Here is a 25,879-nt window from a genome sequence, read left to right on the forward strand (position 1 = left end):
CTATACAAGGCCACAAATAGTAATAGAGACAAAAGTTACTACTCCCTCCTTTCGAGTTTATGGCTCAATTTCAAAATCTCTCCAACCAAGGTAGACGGTGAGTGGTCGAATTAATTCCGTAGTTTGCACAAGTAATTAGTACGCTCGTTTTTCTCAAGAAGTTATGTTTACCGAGGCATTAATTAGAACAAATGCATGAATGACCACTAAATTTCCATGAATTTCTACATGCATTGGTGAGTTTTCTCTTGACACTGCTTGCATCGAGTGATCTAATGCACCTCGAAATCCAACATGTGATGGTACTACTACTAGTAGTAGAATTGAGACTTATCAAACGGAAAAATGAAGCAGCAAAAACCCAAGTCGTGTCTTGTACTCCTCCGTCGATGCTCCCTTTCATGAATTCTGTACTTCCTATCGCCGACATGTGGGACATATGGCAACCGGGTCGACGTGTCAAGCACCAAATAACAGTGCAGAACAGTAGGGGGACGCACCCCAGTCGTACCGCCCCAGTAGTAGTAATGAGCAATGAGACGTCAAATCACAATGTCGCACCTTCCCAGACAGACAAAGCAACCATTATTTCACACTTCAGTTCGCCATCATCTCAAACCATGTAGTATTGCTTCTGCCTCAAGAGGGACACGCGCATCGCCTTGGTACATCATGATACGTGGGACCGCATGACAGGCCATGCTCCCCCACCGATCGATCGGTAAAATCACCTCATTTTTACTATACTTCCTCTGTATCGGTTTACATGGCATGCACGTCATTCTAGGTTGAGAATTTAACTGGCTATATATGTGATGAACAGTACTCTAGCCTTTTAAAAAATGTATACTTTTGTAGCATAGTAGTATCGATGGATTGCGCCATGGAGCAAAACTTGAAATTAAAAAAAAGATGGTACATATAGAGAGCGCTCGTCACCAAATTATGCATATAGTGCTATTAAAAGAACTAGTACATGCTTAAATGGGGTGCTAAATTCTATTAAAGAAATACTAGTATGTACGTACTGAAGAGTTAAAGTAACAAGAAGAAACATAACATAGTTCTGCTGGGGACTCAGCACGACACACCCCTCAAATTAAACTAAGCACACCTGAAATTAAACTATGCAACTAATCCAGTGGACATTGCATTAGAACCACCATGAGCAACGACACTGCCACCTTACTCGGAGTGCTTGTCCACGTCCTCGACTTCGTCCTTGTCCCTCTTCCTCTTGGCCGTACTTCTTTGCTTGAACTGCACACTTGGCTCTTTCTCTTCATCCAACCCTTGTAGATATTGAAACAAAGGTAGAAATTCATTGCAGTGTAGAGGATGCGGTCTATATCTAGTACATTCCACTATCATGCATGACGATTAAACGTGTAATGAGGTTTCTCCAGTTTACCATACGAAGGATGAACCATGGCTCCTGCCAGGGTCAGCATTGAAGGCTGACCATTGGAGGGCAGCAGCCGATTCTTCTGGAGGTCGAAGGGGTTGCCTTCAACGAGGCCTATCTGACTCAGGACTCTTTTGTCATTCGTAAAGTCTACAGTAACGAATTTGACTAGGTCGCTCTTGAGGAAGTTCTTAAAATCCTAGCATTCAACGTCGGCATGGCATATGTGGTAGACCAAGCATAAGTCATGCACGCAAACCTAGATCACGGTGTGGCTTCTTCCTCTCTTCCTCCTTTAGATCCCTCTCTCGTCCCAGGATTGTGGTGTACTCAACAACTAGCCCAGCGATCCACTTATCATCTGAGTTTTCGAACATGCGTCTGAAGCGAGCAAGGCATCCTTTCATCATCGTGGAAGAACGGGTATAGATGACGTCGAACTCATCGCCGGTGATGGTTCTAACCTTGTACTCACCGCCGATCATGGAGATTTGGGACGTCATGGATTTGGGAGGAGGGTTAGGATTAGTGGAACTGTCATAATGTGAAAGGACGGGACGACTAGGAGCGAACCGCCATAATATTAAAGGATGTGCGGGGACGAGTAGGAGCGAACTGCCAGTGTGCGAACGGCAGGGTAGTGGCTTTCCATTCTCCCATGATACGGGCTTTCGAGAGCCCTTGGATCTGAGATCGAATGGTTGCATGGCGTGATTCTAGACCTATGGATGAATATCCTATCCTGGAGGGTTATTCTACAAATTTTCAGCAACTTAGCATGCGACTGTTCGATCTCACATCCAAGGGCTGCCAACAGCCCATATCATGGTCACACCTACCACGACCACCGCATCGCTTGCGTGGTCGCTCCCTTGGAGATTTAACACGGTGCATTAGGCTATCTGATGTTGGCATGTCATCACTTAGTCACTCATACTACAACAAGGTTAGCTATAAGGTTGGCTATAAGTGTATTTTTTACTTCTCTCTATCTCTTTCTTCATAGTATTTATTGCATTTGCCAAGGAGTGACCTCTTCCAATGAAATGGTGCTTAGATGAGGTGCGAAGGGCATTAAATGGTGCAGCAATCATGTCCGCAATGCATAGGTGCTTAGTTTTTTGCTGCTAAGTTTGCTTCATTTAATTAGCTCTAGACTCAAAATTGTCTTTTCACCTAGGTACACGCGCTTAGCACCATTTCTTCATTGGGTCACCAAACTAGTCTCTCTCTTCTTGATTAGCTTGCCACATCAGACTTTATGCCTATGTGGTAAGCTTAGCACCTGTAGGAGCAAGTACGTACAATAGTGTGCTTTACATGGCATTTTTGCATATGTGGAGGAAAGAGGCAAGGAAAAAGTGGAGAAGTGGGCTCTCATGCAAGAGCCAACCTCTACATGGTGGAGCATTAGGAGAGGCACCTGTATGGAGGGGGTCAGTAATTGGGAGACTCACATCGGTCGTAGCGCTGTAGTTAAAATGATGATGGCAAGTCAAATCACGGGGCCCCACCTGTCTAGCAGTAACTCACTGTCAAATCACACATCCCTACATTTGCAGTAGCCTACTCCCACATCTTCTCTCATCTCTGTCGAATCGACTAGGCGGAACTGCCCCGCCTACCGTGCAGGAAAAGGCCTGCCCTTGACTTTTAAATACTATATGTTTAGAAACTACATCCGCTTAAGAATCCAATGATATACTTCTTGTGACAAAGTAACTCATATTTAGTTAGTCAAATGGATGACCTAGAACTACATGCACGCCCTATAAACCGAGACGCCTAAAAACGAGATGAAGAGGGTAGTTTATTATGTATCTTTTTAGATCAATATAGTCGGGATTCACCAAGGAGCGAAACCAAGTGGTAGGCTGCTCCTGTCGTGTTGGCGTAGCAACTCAAGCAGGGTCAGTCCGCACACGAAATCGCGACACACTTAACAGGACCCCTTTGGCCGACATGTGGCTCATCCACCGTCTTATTCCACATGCGATGCACCAAATTACAGTTTAGAGCAGCGGTTGGAATTGGAGGCACCCCGGTCGTAGCGCCGCAGTAGTAGAAAATGAGCGATGAGGGGTCAAATTACAAAGCCCCACCTTTTCCCGCATTAAGCTGGATAGACGAAGCAACCACCCTTTAACTCTAGGGCGCAAGAGCATAAAGAAAACAGAAAACAATGATGCGTGCGGCAGCTACCTAGGGCACCCTAGGGTAGGGGTCTCCACTACAGATCCATTTTTTGAAAGCGCCTCCACTACAAATCGGCTTCTCCCTCGTCCTCTTGAAGAAAACCGATGATGAGTGCGGCGGTAGGGTTTGTAGGAGTACTATGGCGTGTGGGGCCATGTTGTAGTAAACGGGAGAGGGATTGAGTTCGAGTCGACGCCTTAAATATGTGTGGGCCGCTTGGTTTTACGGGAACAAGGCAGCATTTTGGGTTCGGGGACCAGTGGAGATATAGTACGTACAAAAAATTGTGGACGTAGGTTCGACCGAAAGGCAATGATGCATGGGCCCTGCATTTTGATATACCCGGGGCCGCGTGAAATTTGCTACTCTACTCAAAACTAGTAAGGTACACATGCATTGAACGCATGAGATTTCGAAACCAAATTATGAATAAATACACACTATAGCATGTAAAGCTTTGAGTCATATATGCATGATATAGATGTTCGTTTAGTTCTTATAGTTCATCTCATTCAAAATCAATTAGTTTCATAAAAATGTTAAGATTCATGGGTTGTGCATTGTAAATTGTAAAGTAACAACAAATAATGGCAATTCATTTAGAAAAAAAAATCATTTATGATATGGAAGATTCTAGAAAAAAGGAGAAGTGCTTGTGTTTGAGGTTTGTGCATTATGCTTAAGTTCAACCATGGAGTCTTCTAAATTGTACATGTGGCAGATCTAGTGGAATGTTGATGATATCCAACAGCCAGTAGTGCTCGGATTTGCCATCTCTGCACTGTCAAATTAGCTTCATCCAGCGACCATCTTTCAAAGTTATTCGCACAATATATAGTTCTTGTGCCATAGTTGCATGTCTTGGAAAAAAGCTACTAGTGGGTTGTACTAGCTATTTAGGAATAGGAGACGTATACATGGAAGTTGTAGGGAAAGAGATGACATGGAGTATCTCAATTCGTATGAGTAGTGATTGGAAAAGATATGCCATTTGGTTCACATCATAGGAACTTTTCTATTGAATCTAGAGATGACATGTATCTCAATTCCTATGAGGAGGGATTAGAAAAGAGATGTAATTTGGTTCATATCATAGGAACTTTTCTATTGAATATACGCCAATGTTTATTTTCTTTGAAATTATGGGAGTATAGGAATCCATTCATATGAACTAAGTGGCTCTAAAGCTATAAAAATGATATCATGTTTATTTCCTTTGAAATTTGGGGTATATGAATCTATTCCTATGAACCAATTGGCTCTAAAGGAAAAAATCCTATAAAAATCATATCATATAGAGTTCCTATGATATTCCTCCACACCAAAGGATGGTTGAAGTTGCTATAGGTGATACGATGGTCTTTCTTTGTAGATTCCTCCCCCATCTTTATAGTTACCTCTCGAAGATGAATGAAATGATATATATACAGGGTATTCTACATGTGCAATTTGGTACACGAAAACTCGGTAAAAGTTTGCGAGGTTCGAATTTTGAATAAAGCTATATGCACTGCATTTTGAAATGGAGGGAGCATACGGCAGTTTCTAACACTCACGTGGAAGATTTGTGTGTAGGAGGAGGGGTTGTTCTATTAAATGGCATGGCAAAACTGACACTGTCGGATGCCGATCTAACGGTTCTTACGACGTTCTTCAGGAAAAGGCGTCTGGCAAACGTTTGTCAGATAATGATTTACGGACACATGCATTACATTGATATGTGCCCCCCTCTCTCTCACGCACACGCACCCTCATGAGTCACGACTCTCCCGAGTCCTCTCGCACCCACCGTCTATCTGCAGGTAGACGTCACGCACATATGTGCTCTTCACACCCTACCCTCAGAACTTCTAAAAAACAAAAGATGTCGCGCACATTTTATTTTAGCTGACACGTCACACACTTATACTATTATTCTTGTGGAAAATGTTCTTTGGGCATAGTATATATTACTCTCACGAAGAGAAGCAGTGCACGCACGCACTAGTTCTCTCACACCCACTCGCGGGTACACGTAGGAACGCATTTTTTTGAAGCTAGTACAACAAAATCACTCCACTATATATATAAGCAGGAGCCTTAGCGCTTGCTTTACTAGGGTTCCTCTTGTTCACTCTCATGCTCTCCACATCTAAGCAAGACATAGGTGGCCACACTCTCTCTCAGCTCACAGCTGGTAACAAATCCGGCCGGACAACCTCGACAGGGTAGGGGTGTAGGTGCATCGTTCACGCCGTCATCAGCGGCGAGGGAGGAGACCAACGGTTGCCCGCGCGTCCTGATCGGCGGCCGTGTCGTTCTCTCTGAGAGAGCGCTGGCTCGGGAGGGCCTCCGACCCCTTCTTCCTCCCCGCGGTATTGTGGCCAAGATGCGGCCTCCCGATGCCGTCTTTGCCACATGCGGACGACCCTTAGGTATATAATCCTTCGAAACCTGCTTTGCTCTACTGCCCTAGCTCCCCACTTGGCTTCGTGTGGATCTTTTTCTACTTCCGTTCGCTATTTCAAAGCCACCTAGACTTTTACTATTATTAGAGGTAAAGCTAGTTCATACAGTCGACTCTAAGAGTTGGTTCAAATAGGGTAGAAAGTGGGAAAGCTGTAGCATGAATCTAGGACTTGGTTCTATGAGGAAACGAGGGAAAGTAGTAGATACTGGCTACCCAATCGGTCTCTTGGTTGAAAAGACGAAGAAAGCATGGTGGATGGCTAAGGGTGGGGGGGGGGAAGTGGATCTATCTCTTGGTTGATAAAGGAAAGAAAGTGATGGGTGTTGGGGGACAACGCAAATGAGAATGAGCAGGTCTAGATTTCCTATGCTCACATAGGAAAATGTCGCCGAGGAGATAAAAAAATGGGACAAATGCAAACATGATGCCTGAGTGTTTGCCGCTCTTGGCAACCACATCTACCTCACCACTTTATGCCCCTACTGTCCCTACGCACATATCGCTACCGTTAATGTAAAATCACATGAAGCATTAAGCAATGCCACCTAATGTCACTATAAGTAATGGTCTAGTGCCATTGATAAATTGAAGCAATGCCACCACCATTTTATGGAGTGCTTCCGTCTTGCTTTATTTCCCATGAATTGTGTTTTCGCAGTTACACTTAAATCTCACACCGCTAACATTGCTTCATCCCAATGGAACTGCACAAATTTGATTGCACATTTACTGACCATGTGCTACTCTCATGATAGTAATACTAATGCTATTGTTGTGCATGTTAATCTAGTGGCAGTGTTGGTGTGATGTGATGCTACTTACTTAAGGGCACTTCCATATTGTCAATCTAGTGCCAATTATAACACAATAGATGTTGTTGTTAATCATACGCCACTGCAAATATCTGTCACTGTTTAAATAACCGTATTTCGTATTCGCGCAAACAGGGATGTCTGTCTCCATATCATTTCGGGATGTCTATCTCCGTATCATTTATATCCATGCAATCAAAAGCACACACCTTAGTTTAAATAGAACCGCACAAAATGAGATGGCTATCCCTCACTGTCGTCGTCTAACCACCCATCTTACAAGTATTCCTACATTGGTAGTTACTAGGTAGAATGACCAGCGCAATCTAAAAGAAGTTGATTTGTACGTTTTCCATCCTAATTGCAGTGTAGGGATGAGCGAAAACAACTGCATCCTAGTCTGGAATGCACTTTGTACCAGTTCATCCATGGACCGAGGACTAGCTGGCACGGCTGCACGGCATTTTTTTGGACAGGTGCGCGGACAAGAGGCATTGTGGTCTGCTTATTTCTGCAAATAGCGGTGCTTAAATTTAGTGGAATGCACAAGAATTTCAGCTGGTCAGTACACTGCATGGTTCAGTTCAGCATTCCAGCTGAGACCACAATTATAATTGGTTATTCTGGAATGAGAGAACCTAACCCTGGATGGTGGCAACAATAAAAAACTAGAGTGAAATCCAGGAAATTTAAGCCTGCCGGGAGGCCTTTGCTCAGAGAAGCCTTGCTTGTTTTTTCTGATTTGTAAACCTTCTCACAACTTTGTCTTTTGCTATGAACTAGTATATGTTTGTTATGTTCTATGAATAATTGAGATGTATAAAATTTCTTAACTTATGCTTTTCAAGTTTTTTTATGAAGTCGAGTTTAATGTGAGTGTTCCACATGAATGCTGGACTAGCGTGTGAACGGTTGGAATTTACATTATGGCCTCAGTTAACTGCATGAACCACTATAACAAGATACATAGTTGCTTATATGTCAGACAGCATATTGTTGATTGTTAGCTGGTCGATAGCCTAGTGTTGAAGCGAGCTGAGCCAATGTACCGTGTTTTGCACAACTGCTTACAAGTGGGGTAGCACCAGCAGTGTTTACAAGTACTTATGTATACGTCGGCGTAAAGTTTTCGAACGAGTACTCTATTTCATCAAAACACACACTGCTCGTACGATAAACAGTGACAACTTATGTCTTACCATGCCATATTCATCAAAAAACTAGTGAGGATGCATCTATTTCGGCAACAATTACGATGGTGCTCACATGATTCACGGGCACACAAAAGTAGTAGCAGTTCCCATAGACAGATTCAGATAGAGTACTAGCCCCAGAGGGCTTGATAACATGCAAGGTTTGGATAATTAGACACAATCCAAACTACTATTAAACACTAGCTGGGGAAACTATTTCATGCCTCAATCTAATTTGGGCTGGACACAAGACGGACCTTGCCATGAACATCATCGAGGACGTCCCGCAGCAGCTCAATCCTGTGAACTTTCATGAAGACAACCTTGTCGCCTTGCCACTGATAAACTTGTTTGTGGAGGCATGCCACGTCATCTTCCTGCATAAGCTTGACAAGAACAGTATGCCTCACAAACGAAGGAGTAGCTTTGAACTTCTTGTGCTTCAGTACACCCTGGAGAACACGCCTGACAACAGTGAGGCTGGAATACAACTCTTCATTGGTATAAGCGCAAATGGCTTCCAGGATCCAACAGCCTAAGAACTCTGTTTTCCCAGTGCGTATATTCAGGTCATCCGCCTCATAGCGAGTGACATGTACAACCACACAATTCTTGTCTGCATCAGGGCTCTAATTAAAACAGAAACAAATTCTGAATTACTTTCCAGTATAAGAAACACAAGTTATTTAAACCACTATGTATAGCATGGCATCGAAGCTAATAAAATTTTGCATTATTCATCACCACATACTTAGATGAAAAACCACAATCGAGATCGGCAAAGAAGAAAATCACCTTGGGCAGCTCATCGGGGGGGGACACATCCTCGAAGGGGGAAAACTGCTCCTGCAGCGCCACGGGGGATGTAACCTCAAACGGGGCGTTGACCATCTCAGTAGTGGCCGTGAGCGTATCTGGGGTCGGCTCGGAGGCTGCCTCCATCTTCTTGGAGCTCTCTGTCTCGTGGGGATCAGCCTCTCGCGTCTGCTCCAATATCGGCAGATCTTTACCTGGTTCTCCTTGGTCCATCATGAAACTGATGAATACTAGGAGACCACTGAAAGGAGAACACAATCGCAATGACAATGAAACAAAAAAGAGAGTGAGGATCGGTTACTGCTTTGCAAAAGTTCTTTTTTTCTCTGAACGAAAATATACCAACATCACGGATCCGCTTACCTTCCCTTTGTTGGGACAGAAGAACACTGGCAGATGCGAGTGTTGCCTTTCTTGAAGACGGTGAGAGAGAAGGGGATTCAGCGAAGAGTGAAATGATGGTTGCTTCTTCCATCAAACTTAGACTGTGGGGAGGTGGGGTTTTGTGATACGACGGCTCGTTACTCCCGCTCTACGACCGGGGTGACTCTCCGCCTGCATACTGCCTTCTAATTTGGTGGATGGCATTTGGGCCCGCGCGCTTCATGGCCCGCATGTCGGTCAACAAAAGTATAACGGCATTCAGTAGAGGGAGACGTTTCAATGACCTAGGAGGAGCCAGAAGCGGTATTGTATCCACTGTACTAGTAGTAATTGTTTTTCTGGGTAGCTGTAGAGTGTCTCCACTTTACTAGTAGTAATTGTTTCTCTGGGCCCAAGACAAAACAACCCATCCACCCTAGTAAATAGTAAAATCAATTCGAAAGCCCATATATTTACTGAATGAGAGGCACTACCCACACCCAGCACACCGCCCCCAAAAAACCTGGGTGCTCTTCTTCCTCCTCACTCCCACCCACCTCATGTCAGCTCGCTCCACTCATACCCAAATTCCTCACTCATTACTACAAAAAAACCAGCTCCCCTTCTTCCTCACTACTACAGAAAAACCCCAGCTCCCCTTCTTCTTCACTCACACTAGAAACTAGGCTCATCATTCATTAATATGCTCAAATCCGTGAGCGCGACGCGATGCCCTCGAGGAAAATGGAGTCGGCTGACCCCCAGCACCAAGAAGATGAGGCTCCCGCCAGCGATGACGCCTGTTGTAGATCCCGCACCCGACAGTGCGGGGAGAAGCGGCGACCCCGCCCCCACCGGATCCCAGGAAGCCGTAGAATCTCGGGTGGACCGCATCAGTGATCTCCCGGACGCCGTCCTTGGAGAGATCATCTCGCTTATCCCCACCAAGGATTTCTACCGCACCCAAGTCCTCTCAATTCGGTGGCACCCTCTATGGCGCGTTGTGCCCCTTAATCTCGACTATCCTCAGCTATCTCTCTTCAATGATCTTGAAATCCCCAAAGACATTATCTCCTCCCACCAGGGCTCTATCCAAAGCCTCTGCATCCCGTCATGCTACCTGAGAAAGCATACCATGCCCTGCATGGTAGACGCCCGGCTGAAATCCCCTGAATTCACAGAACTACAGCTGCTTGAGTTCTACTATTCCCCTTGAAATCACATACCACATACCGAACGCCATGTACTTGTTCCCTCAGCATCGATGTCCATCTCGCGGTTTTCCTCCTCTCTCCACACCGCCACCTTTGCGCCGTGCTACCTACCAGACAATCTGGTACTAAACCTTTGACTCCCATTTCTCAAGAAACTTTCACTTGTGTGGGTTCATATATCGGAGGCCTCATTGCACAGTATCATCCACTCCAGTTGCCCTGCCCTGGAGTGCTTGGTGCTTGTTTTCACAGTTAGAATCGGTTGTCTCCAAATAAAGTCACCTAACCTTGTAAGAATTGGAATTTCTTTTGACGGAAGGCAGCTCATCATCCAAGATGCCCCTTCACTTCAAAGGTTGATCCTTGATTCTAGTTATTCACCGTTGCAAATAACCGTCCTCTCTGCGCCTAAACTGGAGAACATGGGTGTAATACATGATCTCTGTGCTCATTTCAATATGGTGTTTGGCTCCACAGTTCTTCAAGTACTTTATATTATCATCTACACTTGTAACCATAAGCTGCATTTTAAATTTCTGCGCATAAGTTATATATCATCTTGGAGTACACATTTTGTACTAATATTATGTTCAATGCTCAATGAAGAGTTTCTCCATGGATGGCCTATCAATGGTGCTGGATTCTGTCAAGATCTTATATATCCAAATGAATAGTTTTGATCTGAACAAGATTATTGGCTTGCTGCAATGCTTTCCATGTCTCGAGAAATTGTATATAAAGGTGATAATTTCACACACATTGGAAACCCGCATATGGTGTACTACAATTAACCGTTCAGCTATTGCTCTTTCGACACTCTTTTTTTTAGACCTTAACTGTTTTCAATCTTCATGTCTATTTAGGCAACGGGACGGGGTAAGAAATTTATAACCAATCGGTGGATTCGTAAGCATCGGATTTTCTCACTTCTCATGAGATTCGATTGAAGACAATAACGCTAGAAAGATATGTAGCCAACCATGCAAACACTAGATTTGTCATATTCTTCCTGCTGAATGCGAGGTTACTATTGTCCATCAGGCTTAAGTTTATCAGTAGCATGGTTTTGACGGATGGGTATGTCGAAGAGCACAAAAAGGAGTTTCAGGTGGGCAAAAGAGCTTCTGAACATGTCGGGCTTCTATTTACAACATATTGTGGTCATAATGCAGTAGATTTTACGACCCAGGATGTTCATTCTATGGACCTGAACGATCCATTTGACTGTGACTGCCGAAAATAGTGCTGGAGTTAGATGTTGTTGCCCTTTTCAACCTGGTTTTTTTGTAAACCTGATGAACAATTAACCCTCATGCTTTTGTACAGTTTGTAAGCTGGAGTTAGATGTTCTTGCCCTTTTCAACTCGGCTGTGACTGTCATATTTTCTTTGAAACAAGGCAAATAGCTTGCCATTCGTTTAATTTAGAGTGAAATATTGTAACAAATCCCAACCAAGGGAAATAACATCACTCTCGCCGGCTTCTTGAGCTCACTATGCATTACAGAAGCCAAGTGATTAGCCCCCACCAGCACCTACAAACTTATTTTGAACTAGCACATCAAATGGGCTGTAAATTTTCATAGGGAAGGCTGCATGACTATGACAGATTTGGATTCTGACATTTGGGACCCGCGAGGAAATAGCCTATCAAGGTGATGTCCACTTACTAGCCAGTCAACAAACGATTCTCCCTACCAGCCGTTGGATTGGATTGACATCCAACATCTGTCGTGTATCTTCTATCTCTTGTCTTCTTCTTCCTCCAACTGCCCAAACCAAACCACCCCGTCGGCTCCGTCTGCTCCCGCCTCCCATGGCTGGTTGCGCCTCCACCGCCCTACCGTATGTACCCTCCAATGTTGGCCAGTCCCTCCCTCTATTCCCCCACACGTCCTATTATTCTTTGGCGGCGTCAGCCCCAACACGCACCCGCACTCGTACTAAGTGCCTCTATATTACAAGCCCAAACATATGGTTCCTCCTAATGGTTGGACATCTGGGACTCACGCCATTGTCAACATAGTCAATAAACGAGAGAATTACACTACGAGCGGCTGACACAAGAGACCCAGCAGGTCGCGTAGTTTTTTTTTGAGGAACTAGCAGTTGTTATTTATACTAGTTTTAGCGACAGATCAGGGTAACAATGGGGTTGTACGGGGGCTGTGGCCCGTCTAGCCATGGTTGTATTTATGTTTACCACATCATGAGCCCAGTTGTGTTTTTTTCTTGCTGAAAATGGCTAGCCCAGTTCTATTTTTTTTAAAGAAATACCCAAACGAGGCCTACTTGCTTTATCAGCCCTGCTAGGTTGCAAATCTTTCGAGACGAGGAGAGTTTCATTCGGTTTGCCCAGAAATGGACTGTACATTTTTAAAACACATCAAACCGGGAATTAGTTTCAACTTTTTTTCATTACAAGATTTTAAATTCCATTGATTTTTATGCATGGACAATTATTTGGATTTTATATTTATATAAATTATTTTTCAAAATAGTTTGAACGTGAATTGATATTTCAGGATTAAAAATAGTTGGGTCCATTTCCTTGAATGTGACAGCTGGGTCCACGGCCGCACGTAAGGAAATTCCTCCTTATTACGTGCAAGATAATGATTCCTCCACCTGACATCTACGACCCACGGGAAGGGTCTCTGTATTTCGCAAAAAAATGTTCCCCCGTTGACAGGTCGGACCCACCAGCTATATCTTCGCACACAACAAAGTGCGTCCTTATTACGCACAAAAAAATGAATACCCCCTGCTAGCTGGGACCCACCATAGTGGGTGGCTAACTTGTGGGCCTACTAAGTTGACGGGGACGGAGGGCTTTGTTAACTTAGTCAATACTCCAGTGACCGTACTATGTCCATCCAATGGCCATAGTGCTTCTTCAACCCCTGGTCTTCTTGCTCCAGCCGCCCAAAGCAACGCCGGTCATGCCGCCTGCTCCTACCTCCCGTGGCCGGCTATGCTGCCGCGGAGCCCTCACCGCCCCCATACTACTCCTACCGCTGGCCAGGCCATCCCTCCACTCACCCACACCCCCTGTTATTCTGCGGTGATGGCAGCCTCACACCGTAGCCGAACTAGTGAACCCTCGTACTCATCTTTGCGTGGGCATCCACTGTCGCGTCTTCCCCGGCTCCACATCGTCCCGTTCCTAGGCCTCGTCGTCGTCCACCGCTGTGGTGCTCTCGGCGCGGCGTGGTCAATGTGGTCAACAAAAGACTTCCATCGGAAGAGTACTGTACGTGGAGAGGCTGACAGCTGGGTCCACGGCAGCCGCAAGAATGTACCTCCTTATTACGCAGAAAATAATTATTCCTCCACCTGACAACAGGGACCCACCTGACGGGCCACCGTATTTTGTGAAAAAAATGTTTCCCCCTGACTGCTGGGACCAACCGGATGGGTCACCGTATTTCACGAAAAAAATGTTCCCCCGCTGTCAGCTCGGACCCACCGGAAGTGCCTCCTTATTACACACAAAAAAATGAATACTCCCCTGCTAGCTGGGACCCACCTTGGTTGGAGGCTGACTTGTGGGCCTACTAAGTTGACGGGGACGGAGGGCTTTGTCAACTTAGTCAATATGAACGATTCTAGCTCCAGTGACCGTACGATGTCCATCCAACGGCCGTAGTCCTTCTTCAACCTCTGGTCTTCTTGCTCCAGCCGCCCAAAGCAGCGCTGGTCGTGCCGCATGCTCCTGCCTCCCGTGGTCGGCTGTGCTGCCGCGGAGGCCTCACCGCCCCTACTATTCCCACCACTGGCCAGGCCCTGCGGCAACGGCAGCCTCACACCGCAGCCGAACCAGTGAACCCTCGTACTCCTCTCCGCGCGGGGTTCCGCTGTCGCGTCTTCCCTGGCTCCGCGTTGTCCCCTTCCTAGGCCTCGCCGTCGTCCACCGCCCTGGTGCTCTCTGCGCGGCGTGGTCAACGTGGTCAAGGAACCACTTCCATCGGAAGAGTACTATACGTGGAGAGGCTGACAGCTGGGTCCACGACGGCCGCAAGGAGGTGCCTCCTTATTAAGCGCAAAATAATTATTCCTCTACCTGACAGCAGGGATCCACCGGACGGGCCACCGTATTTCGCAAAAAAACCTTTCCCCCCTGACTGCTAGGACCCACCAGCTACATCTTCACACGCAAGGAAGTGCGTCCGGGCAGAAAAAACAATTCGCCCCCTTGACTGCTGGGACCCACCAGCTACATCTTCGCATGTAAGGAAGTGCCTGACAGTCAAGACCCACCTGGTCGAAGCGTACGTAGCGTTTTCATTCTAGTCGCGAACGTGTATGTACATACTGGTCGATGTAGAGGCGCACATGTGTCATAGTAGAGGCGCGCACGTAGCATGTACACGTACGTACAACGGCCAGGGTGCAAGAAAGAAAATACGGCCACGTACGTACATACGGGCGGGGTCTCAAACGCCTACTCGCGCATACATACGGCCAGGACTCGTGTACATGGCTGGGTTGGAATGGAGAAACTGCGTCATCGTCGAGTTCATGGGGAGGCAATAGAATGCGTCGTGTTCATCGAGAGGCAACAGAATGCGTCGTGTTCATGGGGAGGCAACAGAACGCGTGGGAGCCAACCGGCTTGGACGGAATGGGCAATGGAAACAAGGCCTAGTGTACCGCGGAATGGAGGAAATGGCCTTGTGTTCGACTGGCCACGTTCGAAACGGGGTCCTGTTCATCGAGAGGGGTTCGGCGTACCGCAAAATGGAGGAAACGGACTTGTGTTGGACCTCCTACGGTTGAAACAGAGTCCTGTTCATCAGGATGGGTGTGGCGTACTGTAAAATGGAGGAAACGGACTTGTGTTGGAGCGCTACGGTCAAAACAAGGGTCCTATTCATCGGGAGGGGTGTGGCGTACCGCAAAACGGGACTCCACGGGATACTGTTCATCTCCACCGTCGACCTCCTCCAGCCTCCATGGGCTACTGTTCATCCACCGTCGACCTCCTCCAGCCTCCACCTGCGACTGTTCATCCACGGGCTCCTGTTCTCCAGCCTCCACCTACGACTATTCATCCACGGGCTCCTGTTCATCGAGCCTCCACCGTGCGCTACTCCATCGGCTACTGTTCAACCAGCGCTCTCCATGGGCTCCTGTTCAACCACCCCTCCACGGGCTACTGTTCATCCACCCCTCCACCGTCCGCTGTTCATCCAGCCCTCCATAGGGTCGTCCTGTTCATCCAGCACTCCACGGGGTCCTGTTCATCCAGCCCCAACCGGCTCGATCGATCGGGTCTTGTTCATCTAGAGGCAACACCACGAGGTCCTGTTCATCCACCCCGACCGCTCACTGTTCATTCACCCCCCTCCCTCGCAAGGCTCACTGTTCATCCATAGGCAGCATCGATCGGCTTCAGTTAGCAGCAGTAGCAAAGGAATCGCTCGATCGGGTTCAGTTAACAGCCATCGATCGATCGCTCGGTTTCAGTAACACGTAGCTTGCAGTGCAATCGCTCGGGTTCAGTAGGCGAACGCCTTTCTCGGGTTCAGTTAGAGCCCAATGCCTCGCACCCACGCGCGTGCGTGTATGAGAGAAACGCGCAAACCTCCATGCATCGCTTGGCCCTGACCACCCACCGTAACCGGGAACACCCCGATATTTTCCTCGCCCTCGCTTCTACCATAGTTTTTTCTGTCATGGACGGCCCAAAGAATGTCATGCAGCTACGTCTCCGGCCCGCCCAGGATGAAAAGCCCATTTTCTATCATGATTTTTTGTCATAGAAGTAGGAGCCCACCACATCTATGATGATACCGGGTTTTGTCACAATTATCATCATAGAAGTGTCATAAGTATGACAGAAAAAAATTCATTCGGCCCAAAATGTCACGGATGTGTCTTTTTTTGTAGTGTATGGTAGGTAAACCGAATCAATATGGGACTACTACCTGTGTTATCCTGCAATTCTCACAAACACATTAGTCCTTCAACCAAGTTTGGCGTCGATACTCCAAAATCAACTAGGGGTGGCACTAGATGCACTTACAATCTCCCCCTTTTTGCTGATTGATGACAAACTGGTTGAAGTTTTCAACGGGGATAAAAGTATGTCAAAGTTCAGTGTTGTGAGTATTGTCTTCATACATATGACGAGGCTCCCCTGAAGATGTGCATATAAATGATTTGCTTTTGAGTGCAAATGCACATGGCAGGTTTTGCTTTGTGGATGCCATCTTCAAAGTGTGAAGACAATACATTATGCATATAAAAAGATAATGAAGATAATGATATGCATAATGGAAAATGGACGTCTGCAGAGTGACTTCATGCGGAATTTATCATCGCATCACAGAGTAGCAGAAAAAGTAGTAGACGACCATTGAGTTTAAGTGTTACAACTCAAAGAACCAAATGTATCAAAAGACAAGAGTTGTAAGTACTTGGCAAAATAATGCAACCACCCATAAGGACCCGCTTGAAGACTATCAACTCATATGCTTCTCCCCCTTTTTTCAGTAATGACCAAAAAGGTTTGAAGACATAGAGCATCTACTTGTTCCCAAAAGGAGCAGATGGAGGAGCAGGGTCGACATTGGAGTTTGGTGGTGCAGAAGTGCCTGATGCAGTGTCGAGATGCAATGTAGCCATGGTCGGTGAAGTGGCGTCATCTTCTTCATCAACGACATTCGCAACAATAGTTGCAGCCGAAGATGAATATTCAAAATCTTCAAGTGAGGGAGTGCGACGCCAGCTTGCATTTGGTGGAGGCCTGGAATCAAACTTGAAGCCCTTGGTGAAGCCATCTGCATGAAGGTCGTCTTCAGAACACAGCAGAGTGAGGCTCTTCCAGGACTGTCATGAGTTCTTGGTGGCCAGGTTGCGAATGTGATTGACATCCACCAAGAGACTATGCATCTGACGCTTTAGCCAGTCGTGGTGCTTGTCCTGCTTCTGATGTAAGGCCACAAGCAGCTCTTGGTCATTGAGTACGCGAGAAAGCTTCCGAGGCCTTTGAGCAATTGTGCTCGCAGTGGATTCAGTATTTGCACGATGAGGCATATGCACACTGCCAGCATGAGGATAAGTAGGAATATCAGCATTGGGTACATGAACTCCTTCTATTGGTTGAGTGAAGCTGTGATGATCAACATTAAGAAGATAAATCGCTCCTTGGTAGGCTCGGGGTAGATGGCTTCAACTGACAGATCAACCTCAGGCAGAAAGACAAGATGGTTGCATGCTGAAGGCTGATAGTCGACAGAAGAGTGGAGTTTGATCAGGCGCATCACCCATGGAGCATAAAACTTCAGGACAAATAGATCAATCCCAGATGCAGCAAGTTGTCTTATGAAGAAATCCTGGGAGTTGTCTAATGCCATTGACAACATAAAACACCAAAGTTTTCATTGTTCCTTCAAGTTTGGCTTCGGAAGAATATCCCTTGATTGTCCATAGAGTACGCCTCAGTATATGATAGACTGTGCGGGGCAAGTACTCGAGGTCCTTGACAAAGAATTCCTTGGGATATTCTACAGCTTGAGGCAATGGCTTCATCATGCTGAGCATCTGACTCATATTGGGTTCAGGCCTCTGAAAAATACTCTTAGTTCTTCTCTGTGACGCTGACAACCAGGCTCATACAATTCACCTGGAGTGGGCAGGGAGGTAAGCTCGATGATGTCTTGAGCTTTGGCTTCATGGTGCACATCTCCTGTCATCCACTCGAGGATCCATGTCTTCGGATCCCTGTTGTAGCCACGAATGTGAAGAGTAGCATAGAATTGCAGCAGAAGCTCTTCATTCCAGTGCTCTTTGGCGGTGACAAATTGCAGAAGATCAGTATCCCGAAAGCAGTCCAATGCTTCTTCAAGACAGGGCAGCCCAGCAACAGCTTCACAATCAAGATGCATGTGAGGAAAGATTCGCTCTTGGTTGTAGAGGATACACGAGTAGTAGTTGCGCTGTTGATGGCTCCAGAAGTGATCTGAAGAGATCTTTGGCTTAGAGTACAGGTTCTTGTCTTTGTCAAAGAAGGTATTGTGTGCCCTGAAGCTGTTTACGCTGAATGATTCGGGCAATGTAGTAGCACCTAGAAGCCTTGGCAGCCTCGACTTTGGCTTCTGAACCTGTGGTCACTTCTCCACATGATAATCATATTGTGGTCCGGGAGCAGTGGGAGGAACCATGATTGGCCAGTGAACTGTGACCAACTCCCCATCATGATTGTAAGCTGTTTCCAAACTATGAGGCCTTGGGGGAGGAACAACACCGTCAGTGGGGACCGACGTCTCAGCAGCTTCAGGATTCACATTGGCATCAGGCACAATATTAGCTTCAGGCTCTACATGGTGTTCAACCATGACAGGGTCATTGGCTTCAGCAGTGTTTTTGGCAGCCTCATTGTTCTCAACCTCCATTTGGTCAACGACTGGAGGGTCTCACATAATCACATTCTCCTCGAGAATGACTTGGTCTGTGGCAGGGGTGTGGCAACTCTCTCTTCTCTTCTTTATTCTTCATCGGCTGATGCAGCCGGAATGTCTTCAGCAGCTCTAGCTTCAAACACTGGAACCGTTACAGAAGGATTCTCTTCAGGGAACACTTGGCGTGCCACTGAGCTGGATTGTTGTGAATCTTCTTCTGGGATGGTTGACATGGAGACTGATGGCCTGAGACCTTTGCGAAGCCATTGAAACATGGGAGATGCCTTTAGAGATGGAGTGGTCTCCATGTAGTTGTCGTCATTCAGTACTGTATTGGTAACTTGTGCTAGTGGAGTACGGGGTGTTTCATCTTGAACAGGGGTTTCTTCTTGAGGGCACTCAGCCCAGGAATCATCTTGAGTGATTGGCGTCAATGGACGACCAATGCTAATGTATTCACTGCTTGTTGGAGCACGCGATGATACCAAGTGGTTCTCGAGTTGAGGAAGGACTTCATCATCAACAACATTGTCTTTGTGACCAATGTCTTCAGCTGCGTTGGGGTCAACAGCTGGAACTTGTTCATCTACATGAGCCTCTGTGGAAGCAGGCTGGTGGACCACAACACGTCGATCTTGGTTGGTGGCAGTAGGAGGAGCAACTGAGATAGGTTCAACAATGAGAGGCTGAGAGGCTGCAGCATGCTCTTTCTTTGAAGACTTAGTTCCCTTAGTCTTCAACTTTTTCTTGGAAGGGGCATTGTCAGATGCGTTCTTGTGCTTGCGCTTCTTGGCTTCGGCTTCAGCTGCCCTTGTCTCCTTCAGCTCTGGGGCTGCTGATGGGACCTTAGGCTTTGAGCCTGTCATGCTGGCAGAGAAGACAATGCGAGGTTCTTCCTGCCTAGGTGCTTCAGTATGTGTCACAGCAGGCTTCTTTTGTTTGGCAACCATCCTAGGATCGATGCCAGGGCGCCCAAGAGCTTTGTGCTTCTTAGCTTCATTGTGTGCTTGAACACATTTCTGAGCGAAATACTTCATGCGCTCACGTGAGCCCTTAGCTTCAGTGTGCTTCTTGTGGAACTCCTCCTTGAGGTCATGCAACATCTTCTTGAAGATTTGAACATATGCCATGCTGAGCTTGGCCATGTTCTTCTTGAAGTGAGCCTTCTCATAATCGATCTTGTTTTTGAGCTCAACAATCTTCTGAGCCAAGGCCAACTCACTAGCAATGGCTCCATGGAATGTGACGCTGATGTCCACTGGCAGCTAAAGATCATCAATACTAATGTGCTGGTCGTTGAACCACTCATCGATGAAGTTATTCAGAATATCAACATCAAAGAAGGCCAGATCGTTGAAGATTTCTACCTCTTGCTTGCTCTTGATAAGCATATCAAGAGCATCATCACCAAGATCTTCATCGCTAGACAGATCAATGGTGTCATCTTCGTTGCGTAGAACAGCAAACGGAGTTAGGGGTTGCCCAGTGGACTTCTTGGGTAATGGCTTCTTGGTCCTCTTGGACATGCAAGATAAGTCTTCAGACTGCACACTGGATTCAGGTGGCAGTCTTCCTTATTAAAGCTTTTGGTGAAGCAGATGGCTTTGAAGCTTTTGCCTTCTTCTTCTTCTCCTTTGGAGGTGAGGGAGCATCATCAAAATCAGCTTCTCCAGCAGATTTCTCCACAGCTGCTCTCTGAGCAGGAATGTGAGACAGAAACCCATCAAAATTAGCGAAGGCGCCAATTCTGTTCTCATTAGCTTCACGTGTCCCGTCAGATCTTGGAGCGGAGGGGCCAGGGTTGAAGTTGAGGCCAAACTCCTTGTGGTTCTTGACAGCTGAATCTTTTGCAAACTGGTAGTTGCGCTTGAAAAGATTGTCGTCACGACACCATAACAGTTAAGATGGGTTAGCATTTTCAGGCTGTGGTCCTCTGACCACACAAGGATAGAATTTTTGCTCAATGGCTTCAGCCTTGCTCTTTGGCACCAGGCCGCGGTATAGACAGTCACCCCATGGGCATTTGATGGCATTCTTTTCAGCATATTCAGGCGTGAAAAACCTATACTTGAACAATTCCTCAGCCCAATATCTTCTGATCCACTGAATCTGGTTCTTGCGTTGGTTGTAATTTTCCTCAGGATCTGACTTGTACAGTTCATACAGATCAGGAGGCAGATCAAGTGCAGTGTTGCCACGGTGTTGCGTGCCACCTTTGCGTGCAAACTTCTCTGAATCCATAATATTCAGACTAATTAGCTTCAACACAGTAAATGGCTTCCGTCTGCTGGTCAGACAAGAACTGGCTTCAGGAGATTCAATGTGACGCTGTAAGTATTCTACAAATGAATGCAGACTATGAGAACCAAGGGATTATCCCATGGACATGTACCTGTGACAGCATTAGAGATGCGAGGGAAGGGGAAGAGGTCATATGCATTCTTAGAAGATTTTTGAAGATTAAATCAGTTCAGAAGACATTGACCTCATAGTACGAAGACACTCACTTATGTGGAGAGAGTTTGTTCTAGATTTTTATGAATCCATGAATAAGTACAAGTGAGGAATCTAACTAGTTATGAAGCATAAGTGAATATACTTGGCATAATATGAGATGCATGAGTAGATATATCCAGATTTGGAAGTGAAGAAACCACTTTTGGTTGAAGTGGATGGATTTGATGGATCAAAAAGGCAGTAAACAGTAAGATTTAATTACCACTGACGAACTGCTAAACGAGGATGGAAGAGAGGCTGAGCAGTTCAATCTCCTGCATCCTAACTTGGCGGCGGAAGACACCCACGGTGGCGGCAAAGAGGACAAGGTCCGCGGCCGGCGTGAGGACGGTGTCGAAGAAGTTGCGGCAGCTAAGCACTTCGTCTCCGGCGTTGATGCGAGCTAGCAGAGGCGCTAGGGTTAGTGCGAGGTGGCAAGGTGATAGAACAGATATTGACCGCGCAGGTGAGTATTTATAGGAAGGAGGAGGGTGGCGTAGCGCAATTACGCAGGTGCCCCTGGCGGTTCACATCTTAGAGACACGTGGCATGCATGCAACTCATTGAAAGTTGTTCCATGTTCCCACACATGCCTGGATTTTCGGGTGGTCGTTCTGGCTTCTCCGGTATTCAGGCAATAAGGATACAACATTAAGAGCGGATTTAAATGTTTGTCATGTTGTCTTCTGCTGACAAGGACTCAGAGAGAAGACAATCGACAGTTTTCAATAGAATGCATATGATTTGGACAGATAGAGTTTGAGATAGAAGCATAGAATAGGTTAGGTTCCAATCACATTCACTTAGATCAATAAAGATTCACGAATGAAGACATAGCTATAAGTGAATGTTGTAGAAGACCAAGGAAAAATTTCAGCTCACCCATCATGGACATCTGATATTGCTCTTGCATCATGTGCCCAAACTCATCACGGTATCTCTTATCAGTGCAACCGAAGATAATGTCATCCACCTAGATTTGGCACACAAACAGTTCACCGTCATATGTCTTCGTGAAGAGTGTAGGATCTAGAGAACCAGGTTTGAAGCATTTGCTCTTCAGGAAGTCTTTGAGTGTGTCATACCAAGCTCGAGGAGCTTGCTTGAGGCCATACAGTGCCTTGTTGAGCTTGTACACCATATCAGGATGTTTTGGATCTTCAAAGCCAGGTGGTTGTGCAACATACACTTCTTCAATCTTGCCATTGAGAAAGGCACTCTTCACATCCATTTGGTACAGAAGAATGTTGTGATGGTTGGCATAGGCCAGCAGTATGCGAATGGCTTCAAGCCTAGCCACGGGAGCGAATGTTTCATCAAAGTCAATCCCTTCTACTTGAGTGTAACCTTGAGCAACTAGACGATCCTTGTTACTGACAACTTGACCATGCTCATCTTGTTTGTTACGATAGATCCATTTGGTGCCAATGACATTGTGCTTGAGAGGATCTGGATGCTTGACCAGTTCCCATACATTGTTCAGCTCAAACTAATGAAGTTCTTCTTGCATAGCTTGAATCCATTCAGGTTACATGAAGGCTTCATCAACTTTCTTGGGTTCGGATATAGAGACAAATGCAAAGTGCCCACAGAAAATTGTTAGTTGCATTGCCCTTGAACGAGTGAGTGGACCAGGTGCATTGATGCTATCAATTATCTTCTCAATCTGTACTTCATTTGCAACACGGGGATGTAGTGGACGAAGATTTTGCCCTTGCAGATCATTGTCTTCAGCTTCAGCATTGACTTCAGGCTAAGCATTATCTTCAAGTTGATTTTGTGCAATGATGATTTCTTCTTCAGCCTGAGCTTCTGAAGGTATGATTTCTCCAGTACCCATAAGCTTGATAGATTCACTAGCAGGGACTTCATCTAGCACATTTGGCAGGTGCTCTCAGTTAGCAGCTCATATGATGTCTTCTTTAGAAGCTTGTGAAGATAAACACGGTTGATGACATGGCATGCAGTATCAATGGCTTCAGGCCAGAACTTCCTTGGAGTCTTGCACTCATCAAGCATCCTCCGAGCCATCTCAATGAGGGTTCTGTTCTTGCGCTCCACGATGCCATTCTGCTGAGATGTGTAAGGAGCTGAGAACTCATGAGTGATGCCTAGTGTATCAAGATAAGTGTCGAGGCCAGTGTTCTTGAATTATATGCCATTGTCACTTTTGATGTGCTTGACCTTGATGCCATAGTTCGTCATGGCATGATTGGCGAATCGTCTGAAGACATCCTGCACTTCAGTCTTGTAGAGAATTACATGCATCCATGTATATCTTGAGTAATCATCAACAATGACGAAGCCATAGAGACAAGCAGTGGTAGTAAGAGTAGAGTAGTGAGTAGGGCCAAATAAATCCATGTGAAGCAGCTCGAAGGGACTTGATGTCATCATGATTGTCTTCGAGGGATGCTTGCCCCTAGTCATCTTCCCAGCTTACAAGGACCACACATATGATCCTTCTTGAACTTGACGCCCTCGATGCCTACGACATGCTTTTTCTTCGCGGGAGTGTACAAGTTCCTCATGCCAGCATGTCCTAGCCTCCAATGCCAGAGCCATCACTCTGAAGCTTTTGCCAGAAGACATACGGCCAACTGTGGTCCTGCTGAGAAATCTACCATATATAGATCATCTTTTTGATACCCTTCAAAGACTAGAGACTTGTCAGATTCCATAAGCACAAGGCTATGATATTTTCCAAAAATCACAATCATGTTCAGATCACAAAGCATTGAGACAGACATTAAGTTGAAACCAAGGGATTCAACAAGGATCATTTTATCCATGTGTTGATCCCTTGAGATTGCAACTCTACCCAGACCCAATACCTTGCTTTTACCAGTGTCAGCAAATGTGATGTGACTTTTGTCAGATGAGCATAGGGTTGAATCCATCAGAAGACTTCGATCACCAGTCATGTGTTTAGTGTAGCCACTATCCATAATCCATTCTGAAGCCTTTGGTGTCATATCCTACAATACAGTTTGGGGGATAGGTTTCACCAAGGATATTGTGAAGCAGAAACATTTGACGAACAAGTGGAATATGAAAGTTCAGATCTTGGTTAGGATAAATAGGATGATTGTCAAGGAATCCTGGGACGAAATACATAGTAAGACTATTTGGATATTTTATCTTGCATCCCACAAGATGTTTAAGGTCCCCAACATAAGCATTAGACGCCTTTGATTTTCGGCTGGAGACCTTTCCCTGCAAAAGAGAGTTAAGTTTTCTTAACCACCCACACCTTCAGGGGTGGCTTAGAAGCAATGAGTCTAAGTGCAACATCTGAGAACTTCAGCTTTGGAGCCCTAGAAAATAGCCTTGTAGGAGGTGAATAATACTCATAAGAATAACCAGAAAAGTTCTTGGTCTTATGAACATAGCGGTTTGATGAAACACGCTCATATTCAAAAATCTGAGTATGGTTTCCCTGCAAAACATTGGCGTTAGGGTGACTCCGGTGAGTCATTTCTCTGTATGAAGCCTTTGGACCATATGAAGCCTTTGGTCTGGGATTTGTCTTCTTCCCAGGTGGTATCATGAAGACATTCACGGGAAGATTCTCAAGACAACTTTTGGGTACCCAGATCTTCTTAAGAGGTGGTCCATTCCTGCAGTTAGTACCAATATACCTAGCAAACACTTCACCATTCTAATTCCTGAATAGTTTATAGTTTGCACCAAATGATTCATCAATGATAATTGGGTTAGCACAAGAGAAGCCAGATAAGGTAGATGGATCCACTGAAGGTCCCTTTACAGCAACCCATGTGGTTTTGGGGTACTGCTCAGGCATCCAGTAAGAACCATCAACATTCATTTTCCTCTCGAACCCAACACCCTCTTTCCTAGGGTTTTCGTTCAAAATCTGTTTTTTGAGGACATCACATAGTGTGTGATGCCCTTTGAGACTTTTGTATATTACCGTCTCAAGCAATGTCTTCAACCTGGCATTCTCATCATGTAGGACCTTGAGAAGAGGTGTCTAGAGGGGGGTGATTAGACACTAAGTACCAAAGTTGCAGTTTTTAACTTCTTTAAGTTTAAGTGGAGTTTGGGCACAAATTTAACATTCACAACATATAGCAAGCAAGCATGCAAAGAGTATATGAGCAGCGGAAAGTAAAGCATGCAACTTGCAAGAATGTAAAGGGAAGGGTTTTGAAGGATTCAAACGCAATTGGAGACACGGATGTTTTTGGCGTGGTTCCGATAGGTGGTGCTATCGTACATCCACGTTGATGGAGACTTCAACCCACGAAGGGTAACGGTTGCGCGAGTCCACGGAGGGCTCCACCCACGAAGGGTCCACGAAGAAGAAACCTTGTCTATCCCACCATGGTCGTCGCCCATGAAGGACTTGCCTCACTAGCGGTAGATCTTCACGAAGTAGGCGATCTCCTTGCCCTTAAAAACTCCTTGTTTCAACTCCACAATCTTGTCGGAGGCTCCCAAGTGACACCTAGCCAATCTAGGAGACACCACTCTCCAAGAAGTAACAAATGGTGCGTTGATGATGAAC

This window comes from Triticum dicoccoides, chromosome 4B (genome assembly GCF_002162155.2).
Source record: "Triticum dicoccoides isolate Atlit2015 ecotype Zavitan chromosome 4B, WEW_v2.0, whole genome shotgun sequence".
Classification (NCBI taxonomy): domain Eukaryota; kingdom Viridiplantae; phylum Streptophyta; class Magnoliopsida; order Poales; family Poaceae; genus Triticum; species Triticum dicoccoides.